Source organism: Monodelphis domestica, chromosome 6, assembly GCF_027887165.1.
Source record: "Monodelphis domestica isolate mMonDom1 chromosome 6, mMonDom1.pri, whole genome shotgun sequence".
NCBI classification, from domain to species: domain Eukaryota; kingdom Metazoa; phylum Chordata; class Mammalia; order Didelphimorphia; family Didelphidae; genus Monodelphis; species Monodelphis domestica.
In genome coordinates, this window is record NC_077232.1 from 215,067,384 (window position 1) to 215,090,164 (window position 22,781).

The window sequence follows — 22,781 nt, forward strand, 5'->3', positions numbered from 1 at the left end:
TTTAATTAACCCATCCATGTTCTTAGTCTATAGCCAAGGACATTCAGAACCACTTATGGTGGGCTTTTAAAGACAAAGGTTTTTTACTTGTTTGCTTTCTTTTTTCAATAAAACAAATAAAAATGCTTCTTTTGAGGTACTGTGAGATATTTGCACAGAAAACTCAATTCCAGATTATGGGGATATATAGTTGAGAAATTTCTCTAGATTTGGATGGAAACTTGAAACATGAGAAATAGTACATTGTTCTAAATAATAATTATCTCATGACACTTGAAGTCCTGTCACAAGGTTTATAGTTTTCTCAGAAAACAAAGAATATAAAAGAAACATTCATTTCTTTATCTACTTTATCAATATGTTACAGTAAAAATAATGCTGGAATTGAAATGAGTCACCTCAAATCCTAGCTTTGCTCTTTGTTGCCTGGGTGAGGCCAGGCAAATAATTGAATTTTTCTGAGTCTCAGTTTCCCTGAATATAAAATGAGGGGATTGAATTTGATGATCTCTCTTGTCATTTCCTATACTAACTTTATGATACTGTTGTTTTTGGTGAACACAGATACAATAAATTAATAGAGTTGTTTGTTTCTGCAAAGAGAATGATTCAATTTTTAAAAATTATCACAAGTATATTATTTTCAGAATACCACATTTGCTCTAAATCAACTCATTTACAAACATGGAAAACAAATGGAGATATTTCTAACTAAGGTGGAAACAATGAGGGGCTGGTCTTGATGATAGGATTTTTGTGTTTATTTTTAGATATTTTGCATTTCAGATAATGATTTAGAGTAAAATACTTCCTCCATAAAATGATCAGAATGATGGCCATGTATTTTCCCTTTGGATAAATATAATATCTAAATTAGAAAATTAGGTTGTATCCTCCTAGTTTGGTCTAGAACTACTTATGGTTATTAAATTATTATTTGGAGCTATTGGCAATTAGAAATGAGAAGAAAAAAATAAAATAATCGTTGGACCTTCCCATGTTGGGAAAATATAGAAACAAAAAGAAAGTTGAAGGATATGAGTATTAAATTAATGAAGATCTCTATATTAGAAAGACGAAGATACCCCAAAGAGATAATAAGGAAAAATACTTGTACAAAAATATTTATAGCTGCACTCTTTGTGGTGGCAAAAAATTGGAAAATGAGGGGATGCCCTTCAATTGGGGAATGGCTGAACAAATTGTGCTATCTGATGGTTATTGAATTCAATTGTGCTAAAAGGAATGCTGAACTGGAGGATTTCTATTGTAAACTGGAAAGACCTTTTCTTTCAGCAGAGTGAAAAGAGCAGAACCAGGAGAACATTGTACCCAGAGACTGATGCATTATGGTACAATCAAATGTAATAGACTTTTCTACTAGTAGCAGTGCAACGATCCAAGGCAATACAGAGGAACTTATGAGAAGGAATGCTATCCACATTCATAGAAAGAACTGTGGAAGTAGAAATGCAGAAGAAAAATGTTTGATCAATCATGTGGTTTAATGGAGATATGATTGGGGTTTTGGCATTAAAAGATCACTCTATTGTAAATGTAAATAATATGGAAATAGGTTTTAAGCAATGATACACCTATAACCCAGTGGAATTGCTTGTCAACTGTGGGAGGGGAAAGGGAAGAGCGATGAGAAAAGTCATGAATCATTTAACCATGGAAAAAAATTCTAAATTAATTAAAAAAAGAAAGATGAAGAAAAGAGGGAAAGGAGGAGGGATAGAGGAGGAGGAGAGAAAAGAGAACTAGAAATCATATCTACATAGTACATATTTCAAGAGTTTTCTGAATTTTCTGTTCCTCTAATTCAAATTATCTGATCTTTTGGTTTTTCTGATAGCAAAAGGAAGAGAACAGAGGAAGATAAAGATTACCTACAAGAAGAAATACTTAATACTAAAATTTCATAATTATAATTACTGTACATAATAATAGTTTTATTTATGCATGTCTAGATAAGAAATTCAACCTTTAAAAATGTTGCCAAAATAATAATGAGTAATGTGTTTAGCATATGTGAAAAGTTGGAATTTATGTAAAATAAAATTGAGTTGAATAGCTAAATATAGAGCTTGATTTTCAGGGTGAATGCTATTTTTTTTCTAATTATTTATATTTCCATCTATATTTAAAGTATATCTCAGAGAGTTTTAACCATACTAGTTCTTTTTTGGTTCCTATATGAGTGGCCTTCTAAGGAATTTCTATATTTGAATATTTCAGCTTGTCTTAAGTAAAATGACACTAGAGTAAACTGAGATAAGATTTTCTGTACAAGTCAATGATTTAGTGACATATAAACTATTAATAAAATAGGCCTCAACAGCCTATAGTAATCTTGACCAGAAAATCAGAACTATCCTACTAAGATCTCTTGAAGTTTCACCTCCCCTTAGGAGACCAAGTCACCCCTAAATCTGAAAAAGAGACAGAAGGGCCTGAGAGTCATGAGGAGGGGCTAGCTCAAGCTGGTTGTGTTTATTTGTAAATAGAGGCAGATGTCCCAATTGAACAGATTTCCTAGCTAGTCCTTCAGGACACTAGGAATGATCACATTACTCTACCATACCATATGACAAAATAAGGGATATTTGGATTATAGAGTAATATTGATTATTATTTGATCCAGCATAATATTAACTTTCCTCAAGCTTTAAGGTATCTTCACAATATTTCCTAAATTCTGTTTAGCTCAATAAAAATATTCTTAACTGAAATATAATTTTCTTATTCAAAATTAGAACAAATATTCTTCTGCTACTTGTTTATCAAAGAAACATCTTAAAAATAGCATGTCTTAGATAGGCACCAGATATATATATATGCATTTTGTCTGGGATTACTGGCCCAGTTCACCATCCTCCAACTGTCTTAAAATTATCATAGGCAAAATTTAATTTATGTGTGAGGTCATTAAATATAAATATATAGAATATGAATATGTTAATGTGGGCATTGTGTTTATTTATAGGCTGCCCAGCATACCATGTCCATATCCCAGAAATTCTTATGACATCCTAGAGTTGGGATTCTTTATTAAAATGCTTTGTTAAAATGTTTTCTTAAACAAGGGAAAGAAAGCTTACAAGAATGCCCTCTCTGTTGTAACTTGGCCTAGAAAAAGGAAATATTTATTTTATAAAGTCGAGATATTAACTATAAATGTCCCACAAATCTTAAATTTTGGTTGAAGTTTCACAAGTTTCTAAATTAAACATAAGGCCATCATTTGTTTTTAAAATATTTCACTGATATGTTTGTTTGCACATCATCTATGTTTCCTTGTGTACTTTCTCCCAGAAAGCTATTGCTTATGAAAAAATTGTCAATAAATATTTATCAAGTTTCTTGTAGATGCCAGAAACTTTGTTAATCCTGGGTATATTAAAAAATCAAAAGTCAATCCCTGCTCTTAAGGAGCTCATAGTCTAATGGAGAATGAACAAAAAGTAAACAAAACTAATAAATATATCCCCAAAGTCTGATGATAAAGACATATATTTAAAACAGAATAAATAAGCATTTTTAAAAAGTATACTCTTAATTTGATATCCTGTTTTTTTCCTTCTCAAATACAACTGGAATTTAGAGATTTATATTCAAATTGTGACATTTGCTTTTAGATCAGATATTAGTTTTTATTTAGAGCTTTTTAATTATTAGATAGTATAAGAATTTTGGTGTATGTTAATTTTGTTGTTTTTCCTTTAACTACTACATCTCAGGAAGTCTAGTCACTACTCTGTAAAAAGGTGAAAATGTCTTTCAATACAGAGAGTTGTCACACTGGTAAAATTCCCAGTCCTTAAGTAGTAAAATAACCTAAATTATGTTTACAATTTGTTAAATGGGTCTGAAGTTTCAGTTGTATCAGACTCAGATCTCTGAAGGAAATATTTTGGCTTTAAAGTCAACCAAATTCCATTACCCATTTCTCCTTTGGAAAAGATGTGTTCCTATGAAACACCTTGGCAAACCACAAATCCTATGAGAACTGATGTCTCCCTAGGCATGAACTGGGATTATCACCATAAAGTAATGAGGCTGAAACCTTTCTTGTCTATCCCCTCTATGCTCAAAATCCACATTCAGATACACAGTCCTGAACATGTTTAAGAAACAACTGCCTGGGGCACCGTTTGGATGTAAATTTGGGCTAAATTATGAAGGAGCCAAAACATCCATCCTTTAGGCTGAACTATCCTTGCAGAAGAAAAGAAGAGCCCACAAGTCAGGAAGAACAGCCAAAATGAAGCCTTTAAATGGATTTCTAATGAAGACTCATTCTTAATCTAAATATGCAGTCTGTTTTGTGAGAGCTTCACTGGCTCTGTTTGAGAAACAGCAAACAGCATCTGGTAGCTCTTTGGATTCTCTCCAAGTGGCATTGAAAGAGATGTGAATTTAGTCAAGAACCACATAGGACAGGGCAGCTGATCAAGCTGTCAGAGTTGGGTCAGCCTCTGGGCACATAGGTAACAATCACATCATTGAAGCATTTGTACAATATTATTAGGCAAAATCTACTTTTGAAATAATTTTAACTTTGAGTAGATAGGGGATTTTCTTTTCTTTTTCTCCATCTTAAACTTCATACCCAACTGGTTATGTACATAAAATACATTTCTTGTTTTCAGGAAAAGGAGAAGTCTTTTAGAAAAATTCAAATGCACAAAACAACTCAGTTGGGGCATGTTCAATAGTAGGAAACGTTTCTTCATGGAATTCTATTAAATTCTGAGCTGCTTTTAACATCAATATTATTTTTTTTTGTTTACAAATCATTAATTGCAGAGTGTGAGAGAAAGGAAATATAAAGCTAAAGTTCTGAAAACTACTACTAGTGAAAACCTATTTGGAAATAAAAATGACTTGTCAATGAGAAATTGGGTTTTAATATTAAGAAATCTGTTACTCTCACTCAGGTACATATCTACTATATAAAATGAAGTGCACCCAAAATCAATATACATGAAAAGATGGCGTGCTATGAAGTTAAAATGAAGAAAAAGCATCTTTTTTATTATTGTAAATATGGGGAAAGAAGATATAAAAATCATGTGAGAAGATGAAATATTTGACGTTTCACTCTATTGTCTTCATTTCAGTATTTATTGACACGTGTTGGATGACAGGTGATGGCACATGACTGGGTGTGATAGGGCCAGGTAAAAGGGTTAGTGAGGCATCACAACCTTGGGGAGAGTATTAGTTCATACAGAGACCAGATCCAGGTGACCGGAAAATAGAGACAGAGAGAAAGTTGGAGAGAGAAAAGACAGGCTCTACATAACTTGGAGAGATACTGAGGGAGAGTAAAGAACACACAGTACAATGATGAGTGCTGTGGATCAACTCCATTTATTGTGACAGAAAGGAAGACTTTTATAAAGAGTAAAATTTGAAGCATCACATCATTCTTAGGGGGTGTTACTTTCCCACAGAATATTGTTTATGAGATGACTTCACACGAGGACATTACCAGAGTTCTTAAGCAAATTGAGAAAAAGCAACTGCTAATCTATTCTGTGTAACTTAGGAGAAGAAGGTCTAGTTCTTATAATCACGATATTACAAAGACTTCTTTGCTCTTTTGAATGAAGGAAGTCCCAGGGTTTTGATGATGATCATATTGGGGGAGGAATCCTTTCATATCTAAGTTACAGCCTAGAGAACAGCCTGTAGCTGAAAGATAGAGACTGGCCTTGCCAAAGTCTCAGGCAAGCTCACAAGTTAGTCCTTGAATGGCTGCTTTTCCATCACTGGGCCTGATCTGTCCTGGGCTCCTATCCTATCACTTGCTGTATGTTAAATGTTTAGTATACAAAAACTTTCAAAGATACCCAAACCCTCAAGGAGTTCAGATTCCATTGGAAGAAAATAACAGGCACAACATAAGTAAATAAAATGTGATTTAGGGAAAGAGAGACCATTAACATCTAGGGTATAAGAGGAGGCTTCAGGGAGAAAGCAGCACCTGAGCAAAGATCAAAACAAAAATGAATGTTCTAAGAAACAGAGATGAGGAAGGATCACAGTCTAGGTATGGGAGATGGTACCAACAATTATAGGGAAAGAAGAGCGAATATATAGTTTTGATATTACCAGAATTCTAGTTTTGCTAAAATATATAGGGATTGAATTCATTTTAATTCAATAAACACTGATTGTGTCCTTATTTAAATGTAAGTTACTTTGCCAAGTTCTGAGAAAAAGAAAACAAAACAAAACTGTAAAGGAGAGTACTCTGAAATAAAACTTGAAAAGTAAGAATGACTCATATTGTTCAGGGCATTAAATGCCATGCTAAGGAATTTGACGTTGATCTTATAGGAAATAGAGAGCAAATTGAGGTTTTTAATTTTAAAGGTGATGAGATGGTTTAGATGGTTTAGATCAGCAGGAAAGTTAATATCTAAGTGGAAGTTGAAATGTAACAGAGATTGGAAAGAGGGAGACCAAATAGAAAATCATTATAATTGTCCAAGTGAGAAGTGATAAAAACCTAAATTACTGGGATAGGTGTGTGAATGAAAAGGAGACAGACAAGAGGAATATTTCATGTGTCCCCCTGCATGTATCTAGAGGCTGTAATTATCTAAATCCTACAAATGCTACAAAATACTCTTTTACCTCAATTAAAACCTTCCTTATGAAGCTAATGATCATGCTAGCCAACAGTGACATTCCTTTGTCTTTGAATTTCCATAGTACTTAATATACAAAAGTACTCACTTAACATATAGATCAAAGAATTCTTGATATTATTTCTTTAATTTAAATCTCTCCTTTTCTGAACTTTATCAATTATACTAAAAGTCTCTTGAGGTCAGGGATAATATATACATATATTTGCATATGTATATATGCATATATATAAATTCCATATAGTCTAACAATCCCAAATCATTAAAATGGCATAGTTAAAAAAATATGATTTTTATTTTGATGGAGCATGAATTTTCTATGTACGGTCTAATGTAAGTTCTAACTATAAATCTGTGATATTAGGGTTCTGTGTACTTAGTAAAATCATTAAACTGAATTAATTGTGTCATTCATATTCTTCCATGCAACCTAATATTTGAGAACAACATGGACAATGTCTATGCTTTTCAATTATATGTGTCTGTTATTGAACTAACTGAAATCCAAAAAATAATTATAAGACTAGGTGTGTAATATTACAAATTCTTACATAAATCATGAAGTCACTCTAAGCTTTAAAGCATTAAAGGTTATTCATGAGGAATAATAATTTAAAAAAAACCCTAAAACAAAGACAAAAGAGCCATTTATTCTAACCATCCTCTTCCTGGCACTGATCAATTAAACCAAGGATGATTTGGTTAAGAATGATTCATATGGAGTGTGGCTACTTTAGCTGGTATATCAATACCCCCTGGAAGGAAATATCCAGTAGAATTCCATGATACTTTAACATTGATACTATTATATTCAATATTATCATGCTTATCACATGAAATTATATGCAAAAAACTAGGAAAGACATGTGAAGTGATACAAAGTGAAGTGAGCATAACTAGAATAGTACTGTACATAGTAAAAATAATAATGTATGATGAACAACTGTGAATGACTTAATTATTATCAACTAAGCAAGTATCCAGGACAATTCCAAGGGATTCACAACAATAATGACTATTCACCACAATAGAAGGAACATATGGAGTCTGAATGCAAATTGAAGGATACCTTTCTTCACTTTATTTCCTCTATGATTTTTTTCTCTAATATCAAGCAGTGTATCTCTTGTTTTACAATATGACAAAGAGGGAAATATGTGTTATATGCTAATGTACATGAGACCTATATCAAAAAATATGCACTGGATGTGATGATCAGACACATTGATGGAATTAGGTAATAGAAATATATATTTATACACACACACACACACACATATATATACATATACATATTAGTCTCTCGGTAGCCGAGGATGACGATTGTCTTTGTGTGTTTTTGTGCACAAAGACACTTGTGCATGAAGGAGATTTAAGTGGAAGAGTCGATGCACAGAGACAGTCCCACTCTCTCGGCATTGGAAGCCTGAGTCCAGTGGCACAAAAAGTCGTTACACCTGGAGACTTCCTCAGCTGCAGTGGATGGCTGTGTTGTCTTTTGTGCTCCAACACGCCCTGAGCACTCCACAGTGCTTTGCTGCGTCGCCATCTCAGCCGTTGAAACTTCTTACTGGTTTCTTCCATCTGTTCAGCCAAAGCAGTCTTCACATGCTGGCTGAGTAAAGCCCTGGTTCACCAGGGGTCGATGACCCGATGGCTACCCTCACAAGGTTTAGCCGGCCTGTTGAAGCCGTTGCCCGGGGTGTGGCCACTGCCGCATGCTAGCAGCTACTGGGAGCCACAAGTGAGAGCTGGGTGTCAGGTGAGGGTCAGAGGCTGGAGAGCTGCCCTAGGAGGACACGACAAGCTCTCCATATTGTATGGCCAAATTATCATCTCACAATATTCCAGCGGGCTGAAACAGTGAGTCAATAGGTAGATGGTGACAATTAGTATAAGTAAATATGTTTTTGATTTTAAAAAATGACAAGAATTGAAGATAGGATTCAAAGGAAGGGTTTACTCATAAGAAAAAGGCTGAAGGTATTGTGATTAATATAACTCTTATAGCCATCAAGAATGTAATTTTACTTCTGAGAAAGTTTTTCTCAAGCTAAAAGATGGAAGGTTTGGTGATCAGAAGAGAAATGAAAGTCCTGCTGTTCTCTGCCCTCAGCATATGACACCTGGAGTATTGAGTCCAGTCCTGGGTGTTATTTTTGAGAAGGTCATTGATAAACTGATTTGTATTTAAAGATGCCAAGCAGGAGGTCCACTTATGAGTATTGATTTAGGAAAATAAGGCTTAGCCTGAAAAAGAGAATAGTTGGGGCTGGGATATGGTTGTTGTCTTGAAAGATTTGGAGGCCAGAACCTAGATTAATAAGGAAATAATATCACAAATTATTATACTCACTCTACTGAAAATTGTTAACAATTAAAATTTGCCAAAAATAAAATGAATATGTTTATCAGATAATAAGTTTGCTTTCACTGGAAGTTTTAAGCAATAGTTAAAAGGTCACTTTTCAGTGATTTTATAAAACATAGTCATGTATCACACTAGATGGTCTTTGAGGCCTCTTACAACTTCTTGGTTCTATAATTCTCAATTTAGTGTAAAGCATATAGCTGTGTTGGTGAAGGCATGGCATGTGTGCCCCAGTTTGCTGGAGGGAGCTGCTCTGTTCCCTCTTTCCACAGTGCCTGAGGATATTTTTTATATGCCTCCCTCCTCTGCCCAGCAGCCCAGTGCGATCATTTCCTCCCCCTCCTCTCTGAAGTAATATGGGAGGTTCACAGGTAGCTTGAAGGTATATAATTTGGGCACACAATCTTGAAAAGATTTGCCAACAGTGGTAGATAGTATTTGAAGTCAAAGACCTAGTTTTGAATACTAATTTTGCTCATTATTGTCTATCTAACCTTTGACAAATAACTAAATTTCTTAGTTTCCTCATTTGTAATAAGGCATATTAAGACTAAAATGAGGAAGTTAAGACTAGATAAACTCAAATGTATCTTTTTTTTTTTCTAAATTCTAGAATATATTCCACAATTTACTATCATACCAGTAAGTAAGCTATTCCTTCTTGAATGTATATATTCATTGGGTTTGGCACTAGATCAGTGGTTCTCAACCTGTGGGTCGCGACCCCGGTGGGGGTCAAACGACCAAAACACAGGGGTCACCTAAAGCAATCAGAAAATACATATTTCTGATGGCTTTAGCTGCTGAGAAATCACATTACTTTACAGCAAGATCTCAGAAAGAACGGGGACCCTGCTGCCTGCACATTGTACTAATATTAGTTACTTATCAGCAGCCCTCCCCCTATGAGGGGCGATGGATTTACCCTGTTGCCTGGAGACCGGACTCAAACAGAGACCCAGAGAGAGCACCAGGGCACTGGCTCCAGAGGGGTTAAGAATGAGTCCTAGAGAGGATAAATCCTGGAGCGGATAACAGAGCAGAGTAACCCCAGCAAAGTGAAGCCTCAGCTTGAGCTGGAGGGAGACGACAGGAACCCCCACCCCAGGCAGGACTTACCTCCTGCCCCAGTGCTCAGTCTGCCTCCTGCTGGATGAATATTTCTCAACATATAATTAAATATTGTTTTTGTGATTAATCACTATATTTAAATTATGTTTGATTTGTAGGAATGAAAATACATAATGTATATCAGGTATTTACATCCCAAATCATAACTATAGCAAAATTACAGTTTTGAAGTAGCCACCAAAATAATTTTTTGGTTTGGGGTCACCCCAACATGAGGAACTGTATTGCAGGGTCACGGCATTAGAAAGATTGAGAACCACTGCACTAGATTATAACCCAACTGATGTATTTAATAGTCAGCTAAGGACTGATTAGCATAGTCATCACTCTATTTGTATGGGTTTTAAGATTTTCAAGGTCTAACTTTTGATTCTCTCATTATTGCTTTTGTGTTTGAAAGCAGTGAGTTACTTAACCTCTCAGAACCTCAGTTAGTTTCCATACTTTTAAAAATGTTAGGATTTGATTAAATGGCCATTAAAGTTTTATCCAGATTTAAATCTAAGGACTCTAAAGGTAAGGTACTTATACAATTGTATGTGTGTGTGTGTGTGTGTGTGTGTGTGTGTGTGTGTGTGTGTGTGTGTATGCACATGATAATTTCATTGTTTCTCCTGTGTAAGAGGGAAATGCCAAAAGAAATGGAAAAGCCTGGATTTGGAAAAATCATCTCAGGAAGAGATGAGATGGAACCTAACTGTCATTGGGGGATGGGATGGAACTTTCCAGTCAACTAAAAAGGAGGAGCAGTTGAAAAGCAAAAGGTTCTTCTTCTCTCCTTGGTCTGACAAAGGAGGGGACTAATCCCTACTGTGAAGACTACATACATCCCTGAATCCTTTTGCCTGAGAAACAGAAGATCCTGTCTTTCATTGATGATACCTTTAGGATAGAGACCTTTCCCTTAGAGGAAAATCAGAGCTTATTCTAAAGCAGACTCCCTGATTCAAATCCTTGAAATCATCTATGGAAGGGAAATAGCTAGGGACATCCTGTTTTCCTCTATCCTCATTATACTTTCAACCCTTTTACCCAAATAAATAGATATTTTGGTTTTTACTAAAGGTTCAATCATATTCAATGTGTTAGGAGGGGAATTACAAATTACAAAATTCATCATTTAAAGAAGAAGGAGGCTGAGGAGGATTTTCACTTACCCTTTCAGCTCTAGTCAGAACTGACTCCATAGTTAATAGCTCTGCTTGGGGGAAGGGAAGGAAGCAGTGGTGCTACCTTATATTTATTCCCCAAGTACCTGGCAACTCTGGTTCCTTCTCAATTTCCCCACTAACTAATACACTCCCCACTATTGTGATAGTATAATACACAGCTATTTCTATTTTTTAAACCCTTACCTTTTGTTTTAGAATTAATACTGTGTATTGGTCAAAAGAAGAAGAGTAGTAAGGAATTAGGCAATGGGGATTAAGTGAACTGCCCAGGGATGCAAAGCTAAGAATTGTCTGAGGCCAGATTTGAACCTAGGGATTATTATCTCTAGAACTGGCTCTCAATCTACTGAATCACCTAGCTGCCCTCCTGTATACAGCTATTTCAATAGCTTCCTACTAAATATTCTCTTCTCCACTCCCTGTTTCAATCCATTCTTTATGCTATTGTTGGGATAACTATTTTTCCCCTGATGATCAAGATATTCTGTTTGAAAAATCTTCAAATTTTTAACATCTTCCTTTCACCTACTGAGTTAATCCCAAATACCTCTTTTTAGCATTCAGGGCTCTCCATTTTCAATCACTAACCTACCTCTACTTTCTAATTCTTTATTACTACTATAAATCTTATATTTCCCATGCAATGTATCATTCTTAGGATATAAGAAATTTAAACATATTTACAGGTGACTCAAAGATAGACATAAGTCAATATCTCTACCATCTTATCTATCAGGCTGTGATTCTTGTCTTGAAGTGAACATAAGGGCCCTTGAACCAGGTAACTATGTTCTCTTTTGATAAAGGGAATTCTGGGAAAGAGTCACATCTATTCCCCTAAATAATGCAGTCCTATGGACATTTGGGGGGGTTCAAAAAAGCCACTTTCCTGGTTGCTATCTCTTGTAGAATACCCTAAGTTTGATCCACCAAATTAATTCATTCCTATCAAATACTGCTTACACAAAGCATCATTTTATAGACTAAATTTAAAGGCAAATGGTAAATCCATTTATCTAAGGAGAAAGCAAATGGAAGTTGGAGAAATTTTATAGATTAAGAGAATGCAAAATAATGAAAGAAGTTTTTAGATTGGAATGAGATGAACTCTTATTCAAACAAGAAAGATGCCCTGATTTTACTTAAGGGAAAGTATCTAAAAGCCTCTGGTGAGACAGATAGAAATAAGTGACATATTTGAAATAATGGCCTCCTATACATGTCCCCTCAAAACTTCTCCACAGCACTATCCTCCTTTTGAGCATTTCTTCAAACAATTGTATATTTTGGGAATACTCTTCTTAATCCTATTCACCTATTGAATTCCTTTTGAAAGGACATGTGTCGTCCATGAATCTACTTCTGAATAGAAACTCTCCTTTTAAGATGTAACAGAGAATTTTGTTTTCAGCTATGAAATTCATCCATTAAGTAAATTATGATTATACTTGTTGGTGAAGTTATTTTATTCTTTTGTATACTATAAGCTCTATAAAGCAAGGTGCCAAATATTTTTTCCTTTGCCAGCTTTACTATTTTGCAAGATTGTTCAGTCATTTCAGTCATTTGACTCTTGACCTATGTGGGGTTTTCTTGGCAGAAATACTTCAGTGATTTGTCATTTCCTTCTTCAGCTCATTTTACAAATGAGGAAACTGAGGAAAACAGGTTAATTGATTTGCCTAGGGTCACTCAAATAATAAGTGTTTGAATCCAGATTTGAACTCAGGTCATCCTTACTCCAAACCTGGATCTCTTTCCACTGAGCCACCTAGCTGTACTTAATAAATACTGCTTTTATAGTTGACAGTAAGTACATTGTATCAATAGCCTGAGTTCAGTTTGGCTCCTAGATATTGAGAATGGGGATTAAGAAAGAGAGTAACAATTCTTCTACAAACCAACTCTCATTAGAGAGACCTAAACACCAAAAATGGTGTTTTGATAATCTCATGACCATGCTTAAAACCTTTCATTGGCTTTCTGTTGCCTAAATAATTACCTAAATAATACCTCAGGTTGACATTCAAGGTTCTCTGCGATCTGACCTCCATGATTTAGTTTTCCTTAACTGTTCCCCTATTAGTATCTTCATGATTTCTAATACTATTAAATACATCTTCTCTCCTATCCACGTTATTATGTTTCTTTTTCAGTTGAGATGCCTTTCCTCTCCTCTTTATCTAGACAAAGATAGAGATAAGATGTGTGATTTCATTAGGATAAAGAATTTCCAGTTGGGAAAACACTCCAGTAATGTAGGTGGTGCCATGATGTATAGGGCATTGAGGGGTAAACTAGGAAGAGGGAAACAGTAAAGACTTATTAAATACCTATTACTTGGCAGACAGCATGTTAAGCACTTTCATAAGATTAAAAATATTATCTTATAATAAATGTATATTATAGGTAAAACTTGAACTCAAGTCTTCCTAGCTCTGAGAATGGCTCTCTATTCTCGACACCTAGAAGTCATTCCCTGTATTCTTGTGGAATAAGATTGAATTAGTGAAGGTGGTAGGAAATAAACAGAATTGGATGTAGAGAGAATAAAGGATTTGAAGTTTCACAAAGAATAGGAAACTGAGGGAGAGCTTAATAGCAGTCTAGAGAAATTGTTATACAGCTAGTGTGATGAAAAAGGCTGTCAAGTGCTATAGAAGAAACTGATAGAATCTGAATGCATATTGAACCTTGCCATTTTTACTTTATTTCTCCTATGAATTATTCTCTAGTGTAAGTGATATGTGTCTACTATAATGACTCACCACCATATATAACAATATATAGTTTAACCTTTTTATTTCTTTATGATGGCTTACTTATAATTACCTTTTAATATCTCTCGTGTCCTATGTTTTTTTTTTTGAATGTCACATTTTCTATTCAGCTCTAGTCTATTCACTAGCAAAACTTGTAAATCTTCTATTTCATTAAATGTCCATTTCTTCTCTATAAGGTAATCCTTGGTTTTACTGGATAGGTTATTCTTAGATGTATTTCTAGCTTTTTTATCTTCTGGAATATCATATTGCTATCCTTCCATTCCTTCTTTGTGGTGGTTGTTAAATCTTGTGTGATTCTGGCTGTGATTCTATTGTATTTTAATTATTTCCTTCTGGAGATTTTCAGAATTTTCTATGTGACCTGGGAGTTATAGATCCTGGCTACAATATTCCTGGGAGTTTACATTTCAAGAGTTTCTTAAGGGGGTGATTGGAAGAGTCTTTCAATTTGTACGTTGCCCTCTAGTTCTAAAATATCTGGGTTATTTTATTTATAATTTGTTGAAATATGATGTCTATCTTGTCTTCTGGTTTTGCTCACTTAACTTTGCATCACTTTGTATAAATCTTTCCAGGTTGTTTTGAGATCATCTTGTTCATCAATTCTTATGGTACAATAGTATTCCATTATAATTGTATGCCATAATATCTTCAGCCATTCCCCAATTGATGGACATCCATTTAATTTCCAATTCTTTGCCACCACAAAAAAGGGGCTATAAATATTTTTGAACAAGTAGGCCATTTTCCTATATCTTTAATCTTGTTAGTATACAGACCTACTAATAGTTTTGCTGAGTCAAAGGGTATGTATACTTTTATGGATCTTTGGGCAAAGTTGAAAATTGATTTCCAGAATAATTGTATCAGTTCATAGTTCCACTAACAGTGGTTTAGTGTCCCAGTTATTCCACATCTCTAGCATTCAATATTATCTTTTTTTGTAGTCTGATATTTGTGAAATGGTGCCTCAGAATTGTTTTAATTTGCATTTCTTTAGTTAATACAAATTTAGGGCATTTTTTCATATGATTAATGATTGTTTTAATGTCTTCATATGAGAATTGCCTGTTTGTGTCCTTTGACTTATTTATCAAAATGTCAATCTTCTTTGCATCCCTTTCTTGGGTACTTCTCATCCCCCCCCCCCCAACCATCCTTTTCCCCATTTTCCTTTACCACTCATTATTTTTTTTAATTTTATGCATTGTCATGCAAAACACACATCCATATTGGTCACTGTTTTAAGAACAAAATCACACATGACCAAAAACCAAAAATAAAACCATAAATAAACTCATTTGAAAGACTACTACAAAAGTTCTTTCTTTGGAGGTGTGTAGAATTCCTCATTATCAGTCTTTCAGGATTGTCCCAGATCATTGCATTACTAAAAGTAGCCAAGTTTTCACAGATAATCATCATCCGATATAATTGTTGTTATGTATAGTGTTCTCCCAGTTCTGCTTATTTTACTTTGCACATTTCCTGCAAATCTTTCCAGTTTTTTTCTGAAATCATCTTGCTAATCATTTAGTAGTATTCCATCACCAACTTGTATCATAATCTGTTTAGCCATTCCCAATTGGTGGATATCCCATCAATTTCCAATTTTTTTCCTCTACAAAAAGAGCTTCTATAAATATTTCAGTAAAAGTAGCTCTTTCCCCCTTTTTATTATCTCTTTGAGATACAGACCCAGTAGTGGTATTACCTGATAAAAAGATATGCACAGTTCTATAGCCCTTTGAACATAGTTCCAAATTGCCCTCCAGAATAATTGAATCAGTTCACAATTCCACCAATAAAGCATTAGTGTCCCAATTTGCCACAACCCCTCTAACATTTACCACTTTTCTTTACTGCCATAATGGCAAATCTTATTGGTATGAGGTGGTAGCTGAGTTGTTTTAATTTGCATATCTCTAATCAAGAGTAATTTAGAAATTTTTTTTAATGATTCTTGGTGACTTTGATTTCTTCATCTGAAAATTGCTTGTTTATATTCTTTGACCATTTGCCAATTGAAGAATGATTTTTATTCTTTTAAGTTTTACCTCTCTATAAATTTGAGAAATTTGACCTTTATCGGAGACATGTATTATAAAAATGTTTTTCCTAGTTTATTGTTTCACTTCTAATCTTGGTTACATTGGTTTTGTTTGTACAAAAGCTTTTTAATTTGATATAACCAAAATAATTTTATATCTTGTAATACTTTCTATTTCTTGTTTGGTCATAAATTCTTCCCTTCTCAAAAGATCAAAACTATAGGCAAACTATTCTATGTTCCCCTAATTTAGTTGTGATATCAGTCTTTTTATCTGTATCATATATTGATTTTTGATTTTATCTTGGTATGAGATAGAAATATTTACCTAGCTTCTACTCTATGGTTTTCTAATTTTACCAACAGTTTTTGATAAATAGTGAGTCCTTATTCCAAAAGTTAGGATTTGGGGTTTATCAAACACTAGATTGCTAAGGTCATTTACTTCTGTATATTGTATATTTAATTTACTCCATTGATCTACCATTTTATTTCTTAGCCAGTACCTGATTGTTTTGATGATAGCTACCTTATAGTACAGTTTTAGATCTGATACTGCTAGACTTCCTTCCTTCATTTCATTAGTTCTCTTAATATTCTTGACTTTTTGTTCTTCCAAATAAATTTTATTATTTTTTCAAGTTCTATGAAATAATTATTTGATAGTTTGATTGGTATACTGAATAAATAAATTAATTTGGGTAGAACAGTCATTTTTATTATATTACTTCAGCCTACCTATGAGCAATTAATTTTTTTGCAATTGTTTAGATCTGACTATATTTGTGTGAAAAGTGTTTAATAATTGTGTTCATATAATTCCTGTATTTGCCTTGGCAAGTAAATTCCCAATATTTTATATTGTTTAGAGTGATTTTAAATGGAAGTCTTCTTTCTAACTCTCTGCTGGACATTATAATTTGCTGGTGATTTATGTGGATTTATTTTGTATACAGCAACTTTAATAAATTTGTTAATTATTTCAAATAGTTTTTTAGTTCACCTTCTAGGATTCTTTAAGAATGCCATCATTTCATCTGCAAAGAGTAATTGTTTAATTTCCTCATTGCCTACTTTAATCCCTTCATTTCTTATCTTACTTATAAAGCTTACATTTCTAGTACAACATTCAATAATAATGGTGATAATGGGCATCCTTGCTTCACTCCTGGGCTTAGTGGGAAGTCTTATAATTTATCCCTGTTGCAGATGATACTTGCTGATAGTTTTAAATAAATACTGTATATTATTTTAAGGAAAGGCCCTTCAATTACTATATTTTCTAGTGTTTTTAATAAGAACGAGTGTTGTATTTTGTTGAAGGTTTTTCTGCGTCTATTGAGATAATCATATGATTTCTCTTAGTTTGATTATTGATATGGTCAATTATGTAGATAGTTTTGCTAATATTAAACTGGCCCTGCATTTCTGGTAAAAATCCCATCTAGTCATAGTGAATGATCCTGGTGATATATCATTGTAGTCTCCTTGCTATTATCTTATTTTACATTTTTGCATCTATATTCATTAATGAATTTAGCCTATAACTTTCATTCTCTGTTTTTGTTCTTTCTGGCTTAGGTAACAGTATTGTATGTCTTTCATAAAAATATTTGGTAGTATTCCTTCTTTGCCTCTTTTCCTAAATAGTTTATATAGTATTGTCATTAATTGTTCTTTAAATATTAGATAGAATTCACTTGTGAATTCATCTGGCCCTAGAGATTTTTTCTTAGCAAGTTCATTTATGGCTTATTCAATTTATTTTTCTGATATGGGATTATTTAAGTATTCTATTTCCTCTTTTTCTAATCTGGGCAATTTGTGTTTTTGTAAATATTCATCCATTTCACTTAGAATGTTAGATTTATTGGCATATAATTAGGCAAAATACCTCCTATTTTTTGTTTTAATTTTCACATTGGCAGTGAATTTACCCTTTTCAGTTTTGATACTGAATATTTTATTTTATTCTTTTCCTTTTTTAAAAAATCAAATTTACCAACACTATTTTTTTTCATAAAAGAAACCCATGCTCTTATTTATTAGCTCAATGACTCTCTTTTTTATTATTTTCAATTTTATTAATTTCTCCTTTAATTTTTAGGATTTCCAATCAGTCTTTAAATAAGAATTTTTAATTTGTCCTTTTCCTAGATTTATTTTTTAGTTGTATGTCCAGTTTTATTGATCTGCCTTTTCTCTATTTTATTGATGTAAATGTTTAGAGATATAAATTTCCCCACACGCTAGTTTGTCTGTAACCAATAAATTTTGACATATTGTTTCCTTATTATCATTCTCATTAATAAAATTGTGGATTCTTTCTATAATTTGTTCTTTGACCCACGCTTTTTTAACATTTGTTCATTTAGTCTCCAAATAAATTTTTATTTATCTTTCCATGGTGCTTTATTGATTAACATTTTTATTGTGCTATTATCTGAAAAGGATGCATTATTGTTTCTCCTTTTCTGCATTTGATTGTGAAGTTTCTATGCCCTAATAATGGTCAATTTTTGTGTAGGAGCCATGCACTACTGAAAAGAAGGTATATTTCTTTCTAGGGGCATTCACTTCTCCCTAGAAATCTCTTAGTTCTAATTTTTCTAAGACTTCATTCATTTCTTTTACTACTTTCTTGTTAATGCTTAGGTTTGATTTATATAGATCTGAAAGTTGAGGTCCCCCACTAGGATAGTTTTTCTGTATATTTCTTCCTGAAATTAATTTAACTCCCCTTTTAAAAATGTAGAGGCTATATACTATTTGATGCATGCATATATATATTTATATATATACATATACTTCATTGTTTATAGTACCTTTCCTTATGTCTTTTAAGCAAATTCATTTTTGTTTTAGTTTTATCTGAGATAAGGATTACTACCTCTGCATTTTTTACATGAGATTATGCACAATAAATTCTGATCCAGCCTTTTTTCTTTACTCTGTCTATATTAACCTGTCTTAAATGTATTTCTTGTATACAACATATAGTAGGATTCTGGTTTTCAATCTGTTCTGCTATCAATTACTATTTGATGGGTGAGTTCATCCTGTTCACATTCACAGTTATGGTTACCCTCTCAATATTCTCCTCCATCTTATTTTCCCTTTTTATCCTCTTCTTTCCCCTTTCACTCTGCTTCTCCTCACCAGTGTTTTGCTTTTTATCACCCCTCCCACTTCCCCCTCCCTCCTATTCCTATCCTCATTCCCTTTTCTAATTCCCCTCCTACTTCTTTATAGGATGAGATAGAATTCTATACCTCAGTGCTACCTCAGTTCTGTGTTGGAGAACCTATGGCATGCATACCAGAGGGGCTGCTTCCCTCCTCCTCTCCATGCATACCTTAGGCCATTTCTTATTTCACCCACCATTCTTCCCAGCAGGCCAATTGGAGTGCTTCCTCCCACCCCTGCCTAGGGTAAGGCTTGCATGTGATGTGAAGGTTGCAGTTTGGGCACTTGGTCTCTGAAATACTTGCCATCACTGCCCTAGTGAATATAGTTGTTATTCTCATTGTGAGCCAGTTATGATGAGAACAAAGTTTACACATTGCTGATCCCACCCTCATGCTCCCCTCCAATGTAACTGTTTTCTCATACCTCTTTAATTTAGATAATTTATCCCATTCCATCTCTCCCTTCCCTTTTCTCTCAGTGCAATCCTCTTTTTCACCCCTTGGATTTTTTGTTTTGCATATCATATCATCCTAATCAGCTTGCTTTCCCACCCTCTGTCTATGTATACTCCTTCTAACTGCTCTATTCCTAATAAGAATTTTTAAGAATTATAAATATCTCCTTTCCATGTAGGAATACATACAACTTAAACCTTATTGAGTCCCTTAAATTTTCTCTTTCTTATTTACCTTTTTAGACTTCATTTCTGTCTTGTGTTTGCACTTCAAATTTTCTTTTTTAGGTCTTGTCTTTTCTTTAGGAATGCTTGGAAATCTTCTATTTTATTGAATGACCATCCCCCCCACCCCCAACCCAATATGAACATATTCCATTTTGCTGGATATATGACTCCAGGTTGTAAACCTAGATCTTTCACCTTCCAGAATATCATATTTCATCCCTTATAATCTTTTTTAAGATGGAGGCTGCGAAGTCTTGTGTAATCCTGACTGTAGCTTTATGGTATTTGAATTATTTCTTTGTAGTGACTTGCATTATCTTTTCCTTGGCTTAGAAGCTTATGAATTTAGATATTATATTCCTAGGAGTTATCATCTGAGGATTTCTTTCTGGAGGACATCTATGGATTTTTTCAATTTCTATTTTACTCTCTTGTTTAAGAATATTTGGGCAGTTAGATAATTTCTTTTATTCTGATATCCAAGCTCTCCCTCTCTCTCTCTTTCTTTCATTCTTTCTTTCTTTCTGGCTTTCAAGTAATCCAATACTTCTTAAGTTGTCTCCCCTGGATCTATATTCTAGGTCAGTTGTTTTTTCAATGAGATATTTCACATTTTCTCCTGTTTTGTTTTCTTTTGATTCTGTTTTATCATTTCTTGATGTCTCATGAATTCATTACCTTCTAGTTGCCCAAGTCTAATTTTTAAGTAATTATGTTCTTCTGTCAGCTTTTGACTCCTTTTTTCAGTTGGCCTACTTCCTTTTTCCATTACTTTCATTTTTCTTCCCCATTTTTTTTCTCTGCTACTCTTAATAGATTTTTTAAAAAACTCATTTTACATCTTGAAATAAATATTGGGTATTGGTTCCAAGGCAGAAGAGTGGTAAAGGCTAGGGAATAGGGGTTAAGTGACTTGCCCATGGCCACACAATCAGGAATTGTCCAAGGCCAGATTTGAACCCAGAACTTCCCCTTTATGGGTGTGGTTCTCAATCCACTGAGATAACTGATGTTTAATTGATTTTTGAAATCCTTTTTGAGTTCTTCCAGAATCTGAGTCAATTTCATATTTTTCTTTGGGATTTTGTATTTGTTTGCTTTGCTTTCACTGTCCCCTTCCATGTCCATGCCTTGCTCTTTGTCTCCATGAATTTTTTTTTATTTTGGTGGCTTTTTTGATGCTTGCTCATTTTCCCCAAACTTTTTATAAAATTTTATTTTATTTTAAAGGTTGGCCCTGTTCTCAAGAAGGATATGGCACTGATTTAAACTTCACTTCTTCCTTGATGGTACCCTTAACTTCATTTCTGGGGTCATGCAAGTTTCAGTTCTTCCAAGATGGTATGATGACCTGTTGGCTGAGAGCTCTGAGAGCCACCTCCCACTGCTAATTTAATCACCTCCCTGAGACTGTTGATGACTCAAATTCTAGCCTCAATCTTGGGCATAGATTTTTGGTCTCATTCTGGGCTTATCAGGATAGACATAAGGTACACAGTAGCCTTCCCTGCCCTGGAGCTCTGCCTTGAGCATTGGAAAGGTCCAGCCAGGCTTCCACAAGTCAGCACCCTGGGTCCTGCCCCTGTCAGAGATTGGGGGCCCCTCTCTGGGGCTATCAGCTGCCCCAAACTGTGATTCAAGTCCTCACAAGTCCAACCTGGGACTGCTAGTATTGCTTTGGGATCACACAAATCAGTCCACACAGAATAGATTTCCCTGGCATAGAATTCTAGACCTCAGTGCAGTTTTGCTTGGAATTTTAAGGAGTGTTTGTTGGGTTGGACTCCTGTTGGCCAAAGCAGGGTCTCATGGTCTGTATGTTAGCTTGGGCCAATCAGTGTTCAGAATCTGGAGCAGTAGATATGGTGTGGGGTGGCAGAGGGATCTTGCTATTGGCTTGCTCCTTACTCCTTTCTATAGTTTCCTCCTGACTGTGTTCCCCTTTAACCACAGTGCTCCTGATTCTCCCTGTTTACTTTTCAAGTTGTTCTCTTTATGAAAGTTACTTCACTCTGTTTCCTTGTTGGTCCTTTATCTCCTGTATTAATTTTGTGGAGTTATTTTAAGATTGGTTAGAGAGGATTCTCATGGTGGTTTTGAGCTTCCTGCTTCTATTCCATCATCTTGACTTCACCTCCCCTCATCTCTCCACTCTTATTTTTAAAATAATGATTTTTGTTTTTCTTAATTCTCTCTTTTGCTCTTTAACTTTTCTAAAATTTCTTTTTTGGTTTGTGTCTAATGAGGATTTTTGTTTTAGGCATTGCTTTTACATGTTTTGAAGTCTTTTTTTTTTGGCAAAGACTATTGCTGGAATCAAATACTATTAGCCCACCAGGATGTTCTGCAGGTTTAGAGCAATAGAACTTTCTGGCTCCTCTTTGGTCTTGGTTAACTGCCCAAGATTTTCTACCACAGGTTTATGTTCTTGTGTAAAGGTTAGAACTGAATGCATGCTCTGCTTCTAGGCACAGAGCCATAAAGCTATTTCTGGAATTTATTTTGTGCTCAGTATTCAGCAAACTCACTACATTCGGTGGCTACTTCTCTCTGCCCTGGATCTGTGATATGGAACTGATGAGTGGGTGGCAGAATTCCCAGATAATACCCATTCCTAGAGATAGTTCCCGGGCCATCTATATTTTCTTTCTGATCTAGTGTTCTTTCTGGGTTCTCCTTTAACCCACTGGTGACAGAATATTATAGCTACTTCTCTTGTCCCTATAATGCACTTA

General features: G+C 34.3%; 1 protein-coding gene and 1 long non-coding RNA gene across 3 annotated transcripts in view; one reads left to right on the forward strand and one right to left on the reverse strand.

Moving 5' to 3' along the window:
- Positions 1-22,781, forward strand: part of GALNTL6 (polypeptide N-acetylgalactosaminyltransferase like 6) — a 1,644,699-nt gene that overhangs the window by 391,671 nt on the left and 1,230,247 nt on the right. The window lies entirely within an intron of this gene.
- On the reverse strand, positions 8,611-11,528 carry LOC130455086 (uncharacterized). The gene is made up of 2 exons (XR_008912962.1): positions 11,325-11,528; positions 8,611-8,979 (listed from the first exon to the last, which is right to left on the reverse strand). It is a non-coding gene; the product is annotated as an uncharacterized LOC130455086 (long non-coding RNA).